Here is a 17,648-nt window from a genome sequence, read left to right as displayed (position 1 = left end):
TCTTGGTGAATGATCCCTTTTATTACTATGTAATGTCCTTCCTTGTCTCTAATAACAGCTTTGCTTTTAAAGTCTATATCATCTGATATAAGTATAGCTACCCCAGCTATACTTGCATACATGGAATATCTTTTTCCAACCTTTCACTTTCAATTTATTCATATCCTTGGGTCTAAGGTGAGTCTCTTGCAGACATCATATAGATGGCTTATATTTTCTTATCCATTCTGCCAGTCTGTGTCTTTTAATTGGGAATTTTAATCCATTAACATTCAATGTTATTACTGTAAAGGCAGTTCTTATTTCATCCATTTTGATCTTTGCATTTTATCTGTCATTTTATATTTAACACTTTTAGTTAGTGTTACTGACAGACTTGTCATTTCTAGACTCTTCCAGGCCTCTCTCTCTCGTCTTTTCTTTTTAGGCTGTAACAATCCCTTTAGTATTTCCTGCAAAGCTGGTCTTTTTGTTTTAAACTCTCACAGTTTCTGTTTATCTGTGAGTATTCTAATCTTACCCTCATTTTTAAAAGATAATCTTGCTGGGCATAAAATTCTTGGCTGGCAATTTCTTAAATATATCATACCACTGCAGTATCTTAAATATATCTTACCACTGCCTTTTTGCTTCCATGGTTTCTGATGAGAAATCAGCATTTAATCTTATTGGATATCCCTTATATGTTATGCATTGCTTTTCTCTTGCTGCTCTCAGAATTCTCTCTTTGTCTCTGGCATTTGACATTCTGATGAGTATGTATCTCGGTGTTGGCCTATTCAGATTTATTTGGATGGGAGTACGTTGTGCTTCTTGAACATGAATATCTATGTCCTTCAATATGTTTGGGAAATTTTCTACCATTATTTCTTCAAATATTCCTTCTGCTCCTTTTTCCTTCTCTTCTCCTTCTGGGACACCCATGACACATATGTTTGCATACCTTCTGCTGTCATTTAGTTCCCTGAACTCTTGCTCAATTTTTTTCCATTCTTTTTTTCATCTGTTCTTTTGTATGTTTGTTTTCAGAGGCCATTTCTTTGAGCTCACCAATCCTTTCTTCTGCTTCCTGAAATCTGCTGTTATGTGCCTCCAGTGTATTTTTTATTTCTTTTATTGCACCTCTCATTCCCATAAGGTCTGCTCTTTTCCTATGCATGCTTTCCAGTTCTTCTTTGTATTCATCCAATGTCTTCTTAATATCCTTAATCTCTTTAGCCATCTCATTGAGTTTATTGAGGGATTTACTTGAACATCTAAGATAAGTTGTCTTAACTCTTTTATATCATCTGCAGGCTTATCTTGTTCATTTAATTGGGCTATCTCTTCCTGTTTCTTGGTATGGATTGTAATTTTTTGTTGGTGTTTCCACATTTGGCTTGCTAGATGTATTTATTCCAGATGCAGTTTCTCCCTTTAGTTTAGAGATTTCTTATCTTTACTCTCTTGCTGGTTGTGTAGTACGAGCTGAGGATGTAGTTGGTGCTTTAAACTATGGAAGCTGAAGCTGCCCATGTTGCCCCAGGAAGTGATGAAGCATCTCCCACCTTTCTCCTCTGTCAGAGATAGGGACAGAGCTGCAGCCATGTATAATAATCCAAGTTGGACACAAGACTATATGTAGTCACCCGGAGACACCGATGAAGCTTCACACCCCTTCCTCCCTTACCTTAGGCAGAGATGTAGTCTATGCCGTGTGGGTCCAAAATGACCACACATGCTCAGGTAAACTGATATAGCATCAGAACGTCTCCCTGCCGGGGGTGGGAATGAAACTTCTGGAGTGCCCAACAATCTAATCTCTATGGGCCAAATATGCCTGCAGTTGCTCTGAGAGACTGAGGGAGTACTGTCCCTTTTGCATTTTAGTGGATGATAACAGAACCACAAATGCTCAACTGTTCAGTCCTGTAGGCTGAGAGAACCCACTGTTGCCTGGAGAGGCTGTGGAATCACCAGTCCTTTCCTATCCTATGAGTTGTAGGGGTGATTCTATGGGTGCTCAACAGTTCAGTTCCTTTAGGCCAAGAATACCTGCCATTGCCTGGAGAGGCTGAAGAAACACCAGCCCCCTTCGATCCTCTTATAGGCATGGGGTTGGATCCACAGGCACCTGACAGTTCAGTCCCTGTTGGCTGAAAGTACTCACCATTGTCTGGAAAGGCTGTAGAGACACCAGACCCCTCATATTCTATTGGGGGTGGGGGTGGTTCAGAGGCATCCAATAGTCCAGTCCATGCAGGCCAAAGGCTTGTAATTGCCCAGAAAGGCTGTGGAAAGACCAGCCTCCTTCTTTCCTATTGGGAGGTGAGGGTGGGTCCACAAGTACTCACTATACCAGGCTGTGTGGGCCAAACTTACCTGCAGTTACCCTGAGAGGCTGGGCAAACACAGTCTGTCTCTTGTCTTATTGGGGATGGAGGTGGCGCCATAGGTGCCCAACAGTCAGGCTTATGCAACCCAAAACCACAATAGGCAAGGAAGGGCAGTCTTCAAGGTCCTTTAGGGCAACCTGTACAGGAAACAGGCCACATACACTACCAAGGAGGCTGCTGTCTGCAGCCACTGCACACCAGGCCCCCATGGGGAGATGTGTTGCAGTTTAGGCTGAACACTCCCAACTCTTAAGTTGCCCTGAGAGGTTGAGGCAAAACCAGCCCCCTCCTATCCTGTGGTGGGACGTAGGTGGAGATGGGCTCATAGGCACTCAACAAACCTGTTTGTATGGGCTGAAATCTCCTTCCATTGCCCGGAAAGGCTGAGGATAACAGCTCCTCTCCTTTTCTTTTGGGGTGTGGGGATGCAGCCCCAGGTGTCCGACTATTCAGCCTGTGCCAGTGGAGAGCACTTGCAGTTGCCTGGAGAGCCTTGTGCAGGTTCCACCAGATACCTCTCTGCTGGAGGAGGGGCTGGAGCCTAGGCTAGGGCTGCAGTCCGATATTGGTGGAAAGAAGCCCATCCCTAACTTCACTGGATTTCAGCCAGCCAGGCTCCCCCTCGTGTCCGGGGGGGAGTCAAAATGGCAGCTACGGAACTCTTTCCTGCTTGGACATGCTCAGAGCCCAGCTGTCTCTAAGATTATACTTTGGCTAGCTGAGTCCACTAATCATTAGCTGAGGTCAATGTACAACTGTCTCTTCCTCCACCGTTTATGGGAAATGGAGCTTCCAACTCCAGCCATGGAATCTCTCCTGAGGTAGCTTACTCCCCTAAAGTAGGATGGCACCAGCCTCTGCAGTGTGGCATCCAGCTTCCCAGAGAGGTGGTACAGGTTTCCCCAGTTTCCTCCCTACTGGAAGTGGGACTGGGATTTAGGCTAGACCTGCAATCCAGCCTGGGTGGAAAGAAGCCGGTCCTTACAAGCGCTATGATTTTCAGTCAGCGCTGCTTCCCCTCGTGCCTGGGGCAGAGTCAAAATGGCAGCTACTGGCTTCTCTCTGACCTGGACAGGCTCAAAGTTTAGTTGTTCCTAGGATTCTACTTCAGCCTGCCAAATCCATTAATCAGTAGCTGAAGTCAGTGTTACACTGTGAGGCGTATTGTGTGCCATGGGCACTGACCTCCATGGCATGGAGTTCTCTACTCATGATTCTTCTGTGCAGATGGGTAGTCTCCTCCTTCCACACTCTCAAGAATGTTGCAGGATACTCCTCTGGTCTCCTGGGTCCTCCAAACAGCTGCTTTAGGTAGCTCTGGGTGACCACCAACTGCCCTGTTTCAGGAGCTGACTCCAGGAGCTTCTTACTCTGCTGCCATCTTGGCTCCACCCCTTAGCAAATTTTTTAGATGAATAAAATTGTATTAAGGTAAGAATAAGATGAAATGGCCTTGGCAGCGGACTTGGCCCAGTGGTTAGGGAATCTGTCTACCACATGGGAGGTCCGCAGTTCAAACCCCGGGCCTCCTTGACCTGTGTGGAGCTGGCCCATGTGCAGTGCTGATGCGTGCAAGGAGTGCCGTGCCATGCAGGGGTGTCCCCTGCATAGGGAAGCCCCATGCACAAGGAGTGCGCCCCGTAAGGAGAGCCGCCCAGCACGAAAGAAGATGCAGCCTGCCCAGGAATGGTGCCGCACACACGGAGAGCTGACACAACTAGATGACACAACAAAGAGAAACACAGATTCCCGTGCCACTGACAACAGCAGAAGCAGACAAAGAAGATGCAGCAAATGGACACAGAGAACAGACAACCAGGGTGGGGGGAAAGGGGAGAGAAATAAATAAATAAATAAATCTTTAAAAGAAAAAAAGATGAAATGGCCTTAACCTGAAGAGTAAAGATTAATTTTTTTCCTTATATGGCAGATCAATAAACATTATCATATTCTTCTGCTCTGTGGCCTTTCATGCTCTTTTCATGATTTTTTCATGGTTTTGTCTTTAGGATCTGTCACAGTGTCTGAGAAATAGTAAACAACCAATAATGTATAAGGCTTGAATGGTTGGTACGTAGTTCTGATTATAAGCATGATGTTTCTCTCCAATCACTTTTCAATATGAGCACTGCATGCCTTTGATTGTAATGTCATGATTTTGGTTTTTAAATACAAATACAGAAAGAACTTGTGGTCTTGACAGACATGTAGTATTCCTGTCCCCTGGCAATCCTTACATTCCATATCATGTTTGAGGCCACAGAAGCTTTCTCCATCATGCTTTTTTCAATTATCCCTGGAGTGATACTTGCATTCATCCACCTCCATTCAGGTGACAGGACTTGGATCAGATCACCACATGCTGGAAGAAAGAGGGCTGTACCTTGGGGAGCCTCAGGCTCCCTAGTTTCCTTGTCAGTTTTCCAGACCTTCCCAAGTGATATGCCTAAACACTGTTTTCACTTCTGCCCAGGACTGTCTGTGTTCTCCAGTGGGGAGCTTCCTTCCTATGTGACTATAGAGCTTGTAGACATTCTGAGAGAATTTGTTGAATTGCCTCAGGAGGAATGCAGTCCATTAAACATCCTCCCTCTTTTCCTAGATCAGAGATGCTCCATGACAGAAATTTTACCCTTAAAGGCTTTGACTTAGACCTTTTGTTCCCTGTTAAAATGCAGAGGCTCTTGAGTGAGTGAATTTCCTAGTATTTCCCAAAAGCATGTTTTTTGAGTGGAAAGATAGAATAAGTACATTGGATTCCCAAAGGGCTGAGTGTAAGTGCCAGCAATAGCTTGGAAGAGCATGGGACAGGGATCCTCAGTGGTCGTGGGGTAGTAAAGACCTACTAAACAATTTCGGCCAAGTTTTATGCTTTTTACACCTCTTCTCTTCCCTTCACCTTTATGTCCAATTCAAGATTAGAATGTCTGGGAAAGAAGAGGAGGTCTGGCAACAAATATTCCTGCCTGCATGGGCCCCTATCGGGATGTGGAGAACAAAGTACTGAAAACGCTGAAAAGATCATTGAGCCATTCAATCATGCCTTCATTAAAGATATATATTGAGTGCTTGCAAACTTGTTGGTGGTCTGGGCAGGGATTATTAGTAGTGAACAAATAAGATAAAGCCTCATCCCTTTTGGATAGTTGTTTTCCCTGGCCTACATGTGTGTAGTTTAATATTGAATTGGAATAGCTAACCTGCTGAGAAATATTGCTATGCTATGCTAAGAGCTCTTAACATGAAATCTGAAAATCTGGATTTGAATCTGTATTTTGCCTAACGATGTATCTTGAGCCAAGCATTGTGCCTCTCACTATGCTTAATTCCTCTTCTATAATAAGAGACAGCAATGCCTTCCTTACAGAGCTCTTATGAGAACTAATGACATAAATAGGTGAAGCAGCAAACACAAGATGTCTGGCTGCACACAGTAACGATGCTTTCTCACTCTGGAACCACAGTGCTGGCACAAAGCAGCATCATAAATGGAAGTTCTCTGAATGACTACCCTGGTAAGAAGTAACTTCCAAGAGATCTATCTCCCCTTTGGATAGGCAGGTGGAGAAGAATGTGAGGCTTCTGGACTCCACCTGCCTTCCCCAAAATCTGCACTAATTTTCCTGCCCCACCTCTCCATAACAGAATCCAGGATTCAGTACTTTAAGATTCTGAATAGGTTGAAGCCAGAAACAGGTTGAAGAAATGGATAGATGAACTCCACACTAAGAGGCCCCTGGATGTCAGTTTAAGAATTCAACTTTGGAAGTCAGAAATTAATGCCATCCAGGCCTCTCACAAAGGATCCATGACGTTGGTAGTTCCTCAAGGGCTGGCCTGGCTTGAGCTAACTACCTTGGACCCCACATTCTGACTAGTAGGAAGGGTCAGTGCTTTGCTTTGGAGAAATACCCTGACCTCTAAGGAAAGGCTAGGACTAGAGGATAATGATTTAAAAAGTAAGTAAAACTGAATTCATGCTTTTTTAATTTCTAGAAAAAGAAGGATTTTGTGGGACTAAAAATCAAAGTTAAAAGAACATTTTGTTCTTAAGGTGCTGGTTAGTGAGTTTTCCAACAGGCAGCCAGAAGATAGGAGTAGCTTTGTTTGCACTTTGTGTGGGTGGTTCTGGCCAGGGCTTCTGCTGCTGATATTTTTCTAGCTTATAAAAATAGCATTAACTTTGTTCTTGGTCTGTTCTTGGCTCTAGCACCCCAACTGTCCTGAAAGCTAGTAACAACCCGATATCAATCTTAGGCCTCTCTCCTCCCACTTCCTCTTATCTGTCTGACAAACTCCTGATTATCCATCAAATCTCACATTCAGTGCTGTTTACTCTGGGGAACCTTCCCTGACTTTCCCAAACTGACTTAAGTATTCTTTCCTCTTTGATCCTGCTGTGTCTTGTACTTGCCTCCATTATTGCACATATCATCCAGTTCTGTGCAACTTGAGTTTCATTTCATTTAGTCTCTTCTGCTAGTTTGTAAACTCTTCAAGAGAAAGCACTGTGTCATTACATCCTTATATCCTCAGCAGCTAGCACAGTGCTTTGCTCATGGAGGTCCCATTATGCATATATAGTGAGTGCATGAATGACATTTCCTCCACGAACTATGAATATTGTAACTGAGGGATGCAGTAGCCTCCTTGTTACAGAAGCTATTGTCCCCATATAACAGATAGAGCTTGCTGAGTTCTCCATGAAACAAGAGTCTGCTTTGAGTACTCCATGATCCACTTCTAAATGTCTGGAAACCTGTTTCTTTTGTGCTTCGATCAGATTAGTAGGTTTTGGCCAAGATCAAACTTCATGCCTAGGTTTAGTGTAAGTCTTTGATTCCAGATACTAGATTCTTTGCCAGAGGTTGAATTGGCTTAACTTGATCATCTGGACCAGATTTTGAATTGTCTTAAATTGCTAATCTGAGTTTCAGAGTCAAACCAAAAAAGGATTTTTAGTTTTTGTTTTCTTTCTTTTTTTTTAATGGCAGAAGAATTTATTTAGCAAATCTTGCAAAAGAGCTTCTGTGCATGCCCTCCTAGAACAATAAAACAGTGAGCAATAAAATATATCAATTTCTTATCTCATCATTATCAATGTTTAAAAAGAGGTGCGCAGGCAGCAACTTTGAATAACTTATTTGGGGAAGTCTTTATTTAAACTAATATATATAGAAAATGCAGCATGTTTGACCAAGAAATATATTTATTAAGAATATTCCCTTGCATTTGTAAACTTTAGACTTAAGAAGTACACCTGTGTTCCCTGTGGAATTTGTTTCTCATAGCAAATTTTTAGTGAAGTTAGGTGAGGTATATACCTTCATTTGCATAGGAAACAACTGAGTTTCAGAGTGAACTAGTTCAAGAACCAGAAATAGATCTTAATCTCTTATTTTATACTTAATTCTCAAAGAACTTCATAATTCCATGATTGTGTTCCGTTTGTCAAATGAGACAATTGAGGCTCACAAAGGCTAAGTAATTAGCCCAAAAACATAGTTAGTAAATGGTAGATGCATGATTTAAACTCATGCTTCCAGTGCTCACACTCCTCTGTGCTATATAGAATGGCATATCTATGAGAATATGATTCTGTTTGCTCTTGAATTTGACCCTTAAAAATTTTATCTGAGCAAGTAACAAATACTGAAAAAAAGAAAGTTTTTCAATAAATGTTTACTGATAACCCATTTTACTAGAGATATAAGGTAAATTAGAGAGAGGATTGGACTTCAGGGAGTTCATAGTCTAGTAGAGAAAATAGACAAGTAAGTAAACAATTACAGTTACATGTGCCAAGTATGGGGGGCTTTGGAAAAACATAGGAATGGGCCCAAAACTGAGACTTGCAGAATTTTTAAATGATGCCTAGAGGAAGTGATGTCTGGCAATGGAATTACAACATTTCCTGCCCTATTATTTCTTCTTGTTAAAGTGGAATTAGTTTTCTCATTGAACCTTTAAATGTCAATTAGGCTTTATTTCTAATAATAATAATATTAGCATCAATAACAAGTATGAGAGCCCACTATTCTTATTGGTATACTACTAGTATGACCGTTTCTAACATGTTTTCTATGTGTCAAATACTCTGCCTGATACTTAGCATACTTTATCTCTTATTCCTCACATTAATCCCAAAAGGTAGTTGTTATTTTCCATTCTGTATGTGAGGAAATGGAAGGCAAAGAAGGTAGGTAACACTTCCACAATCTCATAACTAGTGTCCTAGCCAGCATTTGAAGTTGGGTCTGACTCCAGAGCTCATCTTCTTTTTTTTCTATTCTAGTGGCTCACAACCAGGCATGATTTTTACCTTGGAGGGGACATTTGACAATACCTGGAAATACTTTTGGTGGGGGAAGAGAGCTGTATTGGCATCTAGTGGTTGGAGGCCAGGGATGCTGCCAAATATCTGATAATGTATAGGGCAGCCTCCAAGAGCAAAGAATTATCTGGCTTAAAATGTCACTATCACTGAGGTTGAGAAACCTTGCTCTATACTGAAACAGAGAGCTACTGATAATTATTATTTCCCTTCTTCAATTCAGTTTATTGGTATCAGCCCCTTTCTATAGCAGTCAAAAAGTAGTCTAAAATCAGGATTTTGCTAATAAATTAATACTTTATCAAAGATATTTTGTGAAAATAGTTTTGAGATTAGTAAATTGAAATGAAACCTTAGGAGAAGGGAGTACAAGATTCCCTCCCCATTCCTCATGTCTATCTTACTAAGAGTCAAACTGGGGAAGTGGACTTGGCTCAATAGATAGAGCATCTGCCTACCACATAGGAGGTCCAAGGTTTAAACCCCGGACCTCCGGACCCGTGTGATGCGCTGGCCCACGTGCAGTGCTGATGCGTGCAAGGAGTGCCCTGCCACACAGGGGAGCCCCACGCGCAAGGAGTGCACCCTGTAAGGGGAGCCACCCAGCACGAAAGAAAGTCCAGCCTACCCCAGAGTTGTGCCGCACACATGGAGAGCTGACGCAGCAAGATGATGCAACAACAACAACAAAAAGAGACACAGATTCCCAGCGCTGCTGACAAGGATACAAGCGGACACAGAAGAACACACAGCAAATGGACACAGAGAACAGACAACTGGGGTAGGGGGGAGTGGAAGGGGAGAGAAATAAATTTAAAAAAAAATAAATCTTAAAAAAAAAAAAAGGGCCAAGCCGCACTAGATCCCATGTCTTTCTTGCAACACTGCATGTGCATTTCACCTCCTTGTCTGCTCGAACTGTTGGCTCTGTGTGAAGAGGCCTTCCTCCCCTCCTAATCTAGACAACCCACTCATCCTTCAGCACTTAGTTTATTACTTCACTGTCAATACTTCTCTGAATTTAATCCCATTCCTAGAACAAAATGAATCATTCCTACTCTGTGTTTCTGCAATGTTTTTCTGCAACATTTTCAATCTATTTCAGGTTTTTAGTTTTCACACGAAATCATATGTACCCTTGTATCCTCATTATCCAGTATAAAAGCCACATAGACAGTCCTCAGTAAAGTAATGAATTAAGATAATAGGAGAGGACTTTGAAAAATTGGGAACAGAGATTGCTAAATATGCGTGAGGGAGCCTTTAAAAATATAATTCTTGCGACCCACCCTGCCAAGGGTTCTAAGTCTGGGTTAGGGCCCTGAATACTAGTTATAAACATGGAAGGTATCTCCTGGTACCCAACAGAGACAGCCTGGGGAGACAAGTTGGCACTGGGAACACGTGGGTCAGAAGCAGTAGTGAGGCACAACTGCCAAGCAGGCTTATCAGACCAAATCAGAACTGTGCTGAGAGGAGCCAGACCCAGGCATAGGCTAGAGCTGGGGGTGGGAGGGGCTTATCCCGAAAGAAAGAGAAGATGGATCCAAAGAGGCAGACAGTATGCAAGAAATGGAGAGGGATTAGAAGGGAAGATAAATTGGATGCTGGGGAATCTGGAAGGAGAAAAGTGGTGTCAGTGCCCAAACAGAGCAGGGACAAGTACAGGAGTTCCTGGAGGCAGATCAGAAGCTGGGAAGAGGAATTAGTTAATGTGATTTTGAGTTTATTGTTTTAAGTTGAGGTTTGGTTTAATGATAACCACTGCTGCTTGAGACCTCGGCAGCTGTGTGAGCTGAAGCAGCAGCCCATGTGGCAGCTGGGCAGAGAGGAAACGTGGGGGGAGGATAACTGACTTTCCTGTTCCCAGGCCCTGAGGCTTTCTTGGTGGACTGTGCTTGTCTGCACAAGACTGACCTTAGCAGGGAGACCACTCTTTTACCGGACAGAAAGCCTGGGAGGAATCCAGGGCCTGGGGGCTACAGCCAGCTCTCTCTCTGTCACTCTGCTCTAAATCCTGTACCACATAGTCTAGGATATAGAGGATATACAGGATATACAAAAATGTTATATTTTTGGTTTGTTAACATGCTCTTGTTTGGGTAATGAATAGTCATTAGAACTAAAAGTTGCCCAGAAATTTTCTGTATCAAACTCCTCAATTTGCAGATTAGAAAATTGTGGCCCAGGGAAAAAAAAAATTCACCCAAAGCTATGCCAGCAAAGTAATGTCAGAGTTGAAATTAGAATTTGGAACTCTGAATTCATCCAGAGTTTTTCTCTTCCTGTTACATTACACCATCTCCAAATCAGGAAAATGAAAGGACTTTTGACATGCTATTTCATTCTCCCACTTTGTATCCCATTTAATGGCTATTCTCAGTGTCAGAGGTGCCTGTTAAATAGGGAAACTAGTTGTCCTAAGCCATACATGAAGAAGTCTCTTTGTTTTGTCATTACAATCTATACTAAGCTCCAAAGACTCCCCTCAAAAGCTGGTAATAATAAAAGAGTTGATTTTTAAGTTTCTTCTTAAGAGCTCAAAGCACTTATTTTTATACTAATCACAGTTACTTTGTACCAAGCATTGTGCTAGGCACTTTTAATATTCACAATTGTCAGCTCACAACCACATTATGAGGTACCATTATTATCTGAATTTTACATACAAGTAAATCAAGGTTAAATTAGTTGCTCAGGGTGACTTTTTAAAAAATTTATTTAAGTATATCATTCACACCTAAACATATATAAACAATAGATGCACAGTAATACTTGTGAACTTAAAAAACAAACATATATAATACCATGCAGAACTCTTGTACCTCACCCAACCAACACCTTGCATGGTTACTAAACATTTTTAGTGACAATTAAAGAGTATTGTCAAAACATCATTACCAACCAAAGTATTTCCCCCAACCCACCCTATTATTATTATTATCTTTATAACATTTATATATGAACATACATAAACAATAAGGGTATAGTAAAAGTTGTAAACTTACAAAGCAAACATGCATAGCTTCATACAAGGGTCCCATACATCAGTCCTTCACCAACACCTTGCATTCTCGTGAGACGTTTGTTACATATTATGAAAGAATATTGTCAAAATCTTACTAATAATTATAGTCCTTATCTTATATTTGGTGTATTTTTCCCCCAACCTACCCTTTTATTTTTTTTTAATATATTTTTTTGACAGAAGTTATAAACCTATAAAACAATCATGCACATGTTCAGAATTCCCAAACAACACCCCTCTATCAATACACCATACTGTGGTTGAACACTTGTTACAGATAGGTAATATCATCTGTTTGTTACCATGTCCATAGCATATATTTGGCTCACATTTTCCATACTGCCTCATTAGCAACACAGTACGTCTTTGGCATAGATGCCAAGAATGTTATATTATTACAGCTAACCACAGTCCATAGGTCACTCCAGTTATATTTTTCCCATGCTTCTCCACATTCCCACCACCCTTCAATAGTGATGTAAATTTGCTTTTTCTAACAAAGGACACTCTTGCATCTGTACCATCAACCACAATTCTCATCCACCTCTTGGTTTATTGTGCTATTCAGTTCCTAGATTATTATGTAGCATTCTGTCCGTTGGCATTTACATGCCTAGACTACCATTTTCAACCACATCCCAATTATAAACTAGCTGTTACTCACTAGGTGTTACCATCCACTGTATACATTTCCACACTTTTACAGTAAAGCCAATTAAAACTTGTACATACATTAAACATCAGTAGTCCATCTCAGTCCTCCTTTTATCTCTTTTAAGAATCCACCACCTACCACCAAGTCTTGAAGATATCTCCCTACAATTTCTTCTAGAAGTTTTATGGTTCTTGCTTTTATTTTTAGGTTTTGATCCATTTTGAGTTAATTTTTGGATAAGGTATGAGACAGGGGTCCTCTTTCCTTCTTTTGGCGATGGATATCCAATTCTTTTGGCACCATTTGTTGAATGTACTGTTCTGCCTGAGCTGTGTGGGTTTGACAGGCTAGTCAAAAATCACTTGACCATACATGTGAGGGTCTGTTTTGAACCATAAATTTGGTTCCATTGGTCTGTGTCTGTCTGTAGGCTAGTACCATGCTGTTTTTATCACTATATCTAGGTAATATAATTTAAAGTCTGGAGTTGAGAATTAACTTTTCCCCTTTTTAAGATGTTTCTTGCTATTTAGGATCCCTTAACCTTCCATTTGATGATCATGTTTTCAATTTTTTTTTTTTAATGCTGGTGGAATTTTTATCAGGATTGTATTAAATCTGTATATCAATTAGAGTAGAATTGATATCTTGATATTTAGTCTTCCAATCCATGAGCATGGGATGTTCTTCCAGTTATTTAGGTCTTTTTTTGAGTTGCAGTTTTCTGAATACAAGTGCTTTACATTGTTGGTTAAGTTTATTCCTGATTTATCTGTCAAATTTTTTTTTCATCACTCTCTTGACACTTTTTACTTTTATTGATAAAATTGTCATTTCTAGACTGTCTTCCAGGCCTCTCTCTCCTGTCTTTTCTTTTCAGGCTCTAGCATACCCTTTAGTATTTCCTGAAAATCTGGTCTCTTGCTTAGAAATTCTATCAGTTTCTGTTTATCTAATATTCTAATAGCACCCTCATTTTTGAAAGGCAGTCTTGCTGGATATAAGATTCTTGGCTGGAATTTTTTTGCTTTTAATATCTTAAATATATCAGACCACTGTCTTCTTGCCTCCATGATTTCTGGTGAGAAATCACCACTAAATCTTATTGGATATCCCTTATATGTTATGCATTGCTTTTCTCTTGCTCAGAATTCTCTCTTCGTGTTTGGCATTTGACATTCTGATGAGTATGTGTCTTGAATTTGGTCTATGTGGATTTTTTGGATGGGAGTATGTTGTGCTTCTTGGACATAGATATCTATGTCCTTCAATAGGGTTGGGAAATTTTCTACTTTATTTCTTCAAATATTCCTTCTGCCCTTTTCTCTTCTCTTCCTCTGGGACACCCATGACACATATATTTGCAAGCCTTTTGCTGTCATTTAGTTCCCTGAGACCTTGTTCAATTTTATCCATTCTTTTTTTCATCTGTTCTTTTTTATCTTCACTTTCAGAGGCCATTTCTTCAAGCTCACCAATTTTCTTCTGCCTCTTCAAATCTGCTATTATATGATTCCAGTGTTTTTTTTTTAAAATTTCATTTATTATGCCTTTCATTCCCATAAGATCTGCTATTTTTCTTTGTATGCTTTCAAATTCTTCTTTGTGCTCATCTAATGTTGTCTTAGTATCCTTAATCTCTGTAGCCATTTCATTGAACTTATTAAGGAGATTTGTTTGAACATCTATGATTAGTTGTCTCAACTCTTTTATGTCATTTGGAGGCTTATCTTTTTCCTTTAATGGGGCCCTAGCTTCTTGTTTCTTGGTGTGGTTCCCAATTTTTGTTGGTATCTTGGCATCTAGCTTGCTAAAGTATTTATTCTAGGTACAGTTTTTTCTCTTTAGTTTAGGGCTTCCTGCCATTTCTTCCTTGCTGGTTGTGCAGTAGGAGCCAAGGATGTAGTTGGTGCTGTAAGCTGTGGAGGCTCAAGCTGACTTCATTACTCCAGGGACCAATGAAACTTCTCCCAACTTTCTCCTTTGCCAGGGGTAGGGACAGAGTCACAGCTGTGTAGAATAATCCAAGTCGTGCAGGCCTAGACTATAGTTTGCCAGAGAGACTGATGAAGTTTCATGCCCCTTTCTCCCCTAGCTGGGGCAGGGATGGAGTTACAGGTGTGGGCAGCAATCTATGCAACGCAGGTCCAAAATGACTGCAGTTGCCCTGGTAGACTTCTGATTATTCATTCTGTGCCAGCAAAAGGTACCTGCAGTTACCTGGATTGGCTGCTGCAGGGTCTGCCAGCCTCCACTCTGCCAGAGGTGTGCTGAAGTCTAGCCTAGGCCTGCAGGCTGATCTGTGAGAAAGAAACCAGTTCCTACTGTCACTGTGATTTTCAGTCAGCTGGACTTCACTTCATCATGGAGGTGGAGTCAAAATCGTGGCCACCATTCTCTTCCTGATCTTGACAACTTCATACTTTAGCTGTTCTTAGGGTTATACTTTAGCCAGCCAAGTTTAGCAATAAGTAGCTGAAATTGGTGGCCAACTGACTCTTCCTCCCCTCTTTTTGGGAAATTGAGCTTCAAATTCCAGCCACAGAATAGCTCCTGGGGCAGCTTGTGCTTCCAAAGTAGGATAATCACCGGCCTCCACAGCTTGGCCAGTAGTTTCCTGGAAAGGTTGGTGCAGGTCCCCCCAGCTTTCTCTGTGCTGCAGGTGGCACTGGGGCCTGGGCTAGAGCTGCAATCTGATCTGGATGGAAAGAAGCCAGTCCCTACCAGCATGGTGACTTTCAGTCTGCCCCATATCCCCTTGTGCCAGGCGTGCAAGTTACAGTGGCAGCTACCAGCCTCTTTCTAGCTTAGACAGGTTCAAACTTTAGCTCTTCTTAGGATTATACTTTAGCCCACCAGATTTACTCACCAGTAGCTGAAGTTGGTGCCCAACTGTTTCTTCATTCCCCATTTTTAGGAAGTGGAGCTTTCAATTCCAGCCACAGAACAGCCCCCAAGGCAGCTTGTGTATCGAGTGGAGGAGGCATTAGCCTCCATGGCATGGAGCACTCTACTGAGAGTCTTCTCTGCAGATGGGCAGCCTCTGCCTTCCATTCCTGGAAGGATTTTGCTGGATACTCTTCAGGTTTCCTGGAGGCCCCATACTTCAGCAAAGTCTAGGTAGTCTGGGTGTTTACTAAATGCTCTGTAGCAGGAGCTGACTCTAGGAGCTCCTTACTCCACCACCATCTTGCTACTTGTTCAAGGAGACATTTTTTTTTAACCTTTCTTTTTTTTTTTAATTCATTTTTTGAAAATATTACATTCAAAACATATGAGGTCCCCATTCACCCCCACCGCCCCCACCCCACCACTCCCCCCACAGCAACACTCTCCCCCATCATCATAACACATCCATTGCATTTGGTGAGTACATCTCTGGGCATTGCTGCACTCATGGTCAATGGTCCACATCATAGCCCTTACTCTCCCACGTTCCATCCAGTGGGCCATGGGAGGATCTACAATGTCCGGTATTTGTCCCTGCAGCACCACCCAGGACAACTCCAAGTCCTGAAAATGCCTCCACATCTCATCTCTTCCTCCCATTCCCCACACCCAGCAGCCACCATGGCCACTTTCTCCACACCAATGCCACATTTTCTCAATTACTAACCACAACAGTTCATGAATAGAATATCAGTAAGTCCACTCTAATCCTTACTGTATTCCTCCTTCCTGTGGACCTTGGATTGGTTGTGTCCATTCCACATCTATGTCAAGAGGGGGCTTAGATTCCACTTGGATACTGGATGCAATCCTCCTGCTTTCAGGTTTAGGCACTCTTGGCTCCATGGTGTGGTGGTTGACATTCTTCAACTCCATGTTAGCTGAGTGGGGTAAGTCCAATAAACCAGACTGTAGGAGCTGAGTCTGTTGAGGCTCAGGGCATGGCTATCATATTGTCAGTCCAGAGATTCAGATCCCCTAGATATATCTTAAACCTGAGCACCAACTACAATTCCAGTAAAGTAACAGGAAAGGCTTGTAAAAAGAGATCACATCTGAGTCCAGCTCCATCATGCAGAAACACCAACTCCAAAGAAGGGCCAACTGACATGGCAGTGAACTCCATCTGCCATGACCATAAAACCTGTGGGTCTCTTTAGCCCTCAGAAGAACCAATACCTGGGGTTGTATCTACTTTATCTGTCTCTGAGACTCTGCTCAGGTGTGCATAAGGGCAATCCTTCTGACAACCTCCAGACTCTTTTTTAGAGACTCATAGCCATATAAACTCATTTGTCCTTTCCATTTCCCCCTTAATTTAGGTCAAAAAGCATTCTTAACTCCTGTTATTATATGTAGACAGGGATATTCTGCTGGTCCACGTTGAACCTTTTAATCAAGATCATTTTCTAGTTAAATCATCAGCTGGTACTTGGTAGTGATCCCTCGGCACCAGGGAGGCTCATCCCTGGGTGTCATGTCCCGCGCTGGGGGGAAGGCATTGCATTTACATGCTGAGTTTGGCTTCGAGACTGGCCACATTTGAGTAACACGGAGGCTGTCAGGAGGAAACTCTTTGGCACAGTGCTGCTCTAGGCCTTGTTCTTATTTTATGTGTATAGGCTTACAAGCATAGTCATTAGTATCAGGGGCTCACTGTTGGACCCTCATTCCTTCCTGGTCCTTGCTGTTGCACCCGGGGGACTGCCGCTGCTCCCCTAGGGACCACGACAGAGCCCCCCCGGCCAGGAACCCAACACGCCCCCAGCTGTTGTTTTTCATTGTTTCCACTATGAGTATATCCAAACATTTCCATGCACCCCGGACACATGCCCTGTATAACTCCCTGTCAACCATATGTTCCCTGTCAATAACATCCCATACGAGTATTCCTCCGCTGCCATTGTTGAACCATTCTGTAATCCAAAACTTCCTGAAAAGTGAAGCCCAGTATAATGCCAGGTTCCCTTATAGTAAAATGGAATATAGCGATGAGTTTAAAGGTTAGATATAGAATACATATTGATTTGGAAAAATTCTACATCCTATCTTTTTCTTTTCTTTTTTCCTAATTATTAAGCTTCTCTTCACAAGGGCTATAGATCACAGTAATTCATATGTACAATATACAGTACTCCCACATATCCAATATAAAACCTTTTCCCTTCCACAGCAATACTCTTTTAACACATTCATTCCATATTTACTGAAACTGATGTACAGATATTGAGACAATAGCTTTCAAACAAGGTAACATTTGTGTTTACATTGTGGTTTATACTTCAGGCTATACAATTTTCTGAATTT

At 41.8% G+C, this 17,648-nt stretch overlaps 1 protein-coding gene and 1 non-coding gene across 9 annotated transcripts in view; one reads left to right on the top strand and one right to left on the bottom strand.

Moving 5' to 3' along the window:
• The window catches only part of FGGY (FGGY carbohydrate kinase domain containing), a 531,195-nt gene that overhangs the window by 274,746 nt on the left and 238,801 nt on the right, over positions 1–17,648 (top strand). The window lies entirely within an intron of this gene.
• LOC111764533 (small nucleolar RNA SNORA70) lies at positions 2,485–2,613 on the bottom strand. Its single transcript, XR_002797119.1, has one exon. It is a non-coding gene; the product is annotated as a small nucleolar RNA SNORA70 (small nucleolar RNA).

The sequence above is a fragment of the Dasypus novemcinctus genome, chromosome 9, assembly GCF_030445035.2.
Source record: "Dasypus novemcinctus isolate mDasNov1 chromosome 9, mDasNov1.1.hap2, whole genome shotgun sequence".
Classification (NCBI taxonomy): domain Eukaryota; kingdom Metazoa; phylum Chordata; class Mammalia; order Cingulata; family Dasypodidae; genus Dasypus; species Dasypus novemcinctus.
Note: the sequence above shows the minus strand (reverse complement) of the source record. Positions and strands in the feature narration are given on the sequence as shown.